This window comes from Chenopodium album, chromosome 21 (genome assembly GCF_948465745.1).
Source record: "Chenopodium album chromosome 21, dcCheAlbu1.1, whole genome shotgun sequence".
Taxonomy (NCBI): domain Eukaryota; kingdom Viridiplantae; phylum Streptophyta; class Magnoliopsida; order Caryophyllales; family Amaranthaceae; genus Chenopodium; species Chenopodium album.
The window spans coordinates 19015533-19017160 of NC_137854.1; the positions used below are offsets into that span (position 1 = coordinate 19015533).

At 39.8% G+C, this 1628-nt stretch overlaps 1 non-coding gene across 1 annotated transcript; it reads right to left on the reverse strand.

Annotated features, from left to right (window-relative positions):
- Window positions 1-1307: 1307 nt before the first annotated feature.
- On the reverse strand, window positions 1308-1414 carry LOC145603275 (small nucleolar RNA R71). The gene has a single exon (XR_014104793.1). It is a non-coding gene; the product is annotated as a small nucleolar RNA R71 (small nucleolar RNA).
- Window positions 1415-1628: the final 214 nt, after the last annotated feature.

The window sequence follows — 1628 nt, forward strand, 5'->3', positions numbered from 1 at the left end:
ATTATGGTTCGACGTGACAGGTATTCATCACTGGGTTTGGTTTTGGGGAGACACAAATGGGTGTCTACATAACCGGGCCTAATTTAGTATTTTGGCCATAACTTCCTCATTATTCATCGGAATCGGGCTTATAATATATCGTTGGAAAGGTCTTTTCGAGCCCCTATCCAACTACACTATTATTGGACCTTAATTATGGACTAAACTAAACTGGTTTGGCTATAGAGTTATTTTCAAAAACAGAGAGAAGAGAATTTTAATAAAAACTAAACCGCAACACTTGACTTTCAACCACTTTCACCTCATTCGATTATGGTTCGACGTGGCAGGTATTCATCACTGGGTTTGGTTTTGGGGTGACACAAATGGGTGTCTACACCTTTTGACTCTTGCATTAGTGATATCGATGTTAGACGAGTGAGCTTCCTTAGTGGTTCGACCCTTTACTTGCCACTAACTAGTTTAGGGTAAGTTTAGGCATTATAAATAATTAATTTGATTAGGGTTAATAGTTTAACGACCTATCCTAGCCAGATCATACTTCCCTATCTACTTTAGTTAGAGGACTTATGTAATACTTTTGATTAGGTGGTACGACTTTAGCCTGTCAAAATTTGGCACCGTTGCCGGGGAAACAGTTTTGTTTTTATTTCCAATTGTTTTTGTAGTCTAGATTATTTTCTTTCGTCCCAGAGAACGTAAGTTCGTTGGGACAGTTCTCATATTTTTCGTCTAGTTCTTTGTTTATGCCTAGTTGTTCCAGATCAGGTTACATCCCATTCGATCCTGAGATCGAGCGCTCTTTCCATAGGCAAAAGAATCTATACAGGCAAATACTGGCGAGTTCTGGTGGTGATATTCCTAGAGACCCTTCATCTGATTCTAGTGATCCAGAAACTTCTTCAGAATCAGAATTAGAGATGGCAGGTGATCCACTCAAAAAGCTCAGCGACTATTCGCAGCCATCTTTGGCGCATTTTCCCCACCTTTCTCCTACGCCAGATCTCGAGGGAGTTCAATTCGAGATCAAGCCCCAGTTCATCACGATGATAGAAAGAAAGAAATTTAGTGGAGCTAAGGGTGAAGACCCTAATCTACACATTGCCGACTACTGTCAATACTGTAATACTATAAGGCAAGCTGGGGTCACGCAAGACCAAATAAGGGAGATTCTCTTTCCTTTCTCTTTATGTGGAAAAGCTAAATTGTGGTTTAATGGTTTAAATAGAACTGCACTAGGCATTACTAATTGGGAGACTCTTGTTTTGAATTTTTATAACAAGTATTACCTTGCAGATAAAACAGCTCTATTGAGAAGCACAATTCAGAATTTCGCCAAAGAGCCAGATGAATCACTATATGAGGCTTGGGAGAGATTCAAAGATCTTCAGAGAGAGTGCCCTCATCATAACTTAGCACAGTGGAAGTTGATACAAGCTTTGTACAATGGGATTGGAAATTCTTCTAGAGCAATTTTGGATTCCGCAGCTAATGGGAGGTTTATGAACCTCAATGTTGATGATGCAGGTCAGGTTATTGAAGATAAGGCGATCCATAATTCCCAGTATGGGAATCCTAGAGGTTTTCCAAACAAGGGAAAACACCACGTCGATTCTGTATTCTTTTTG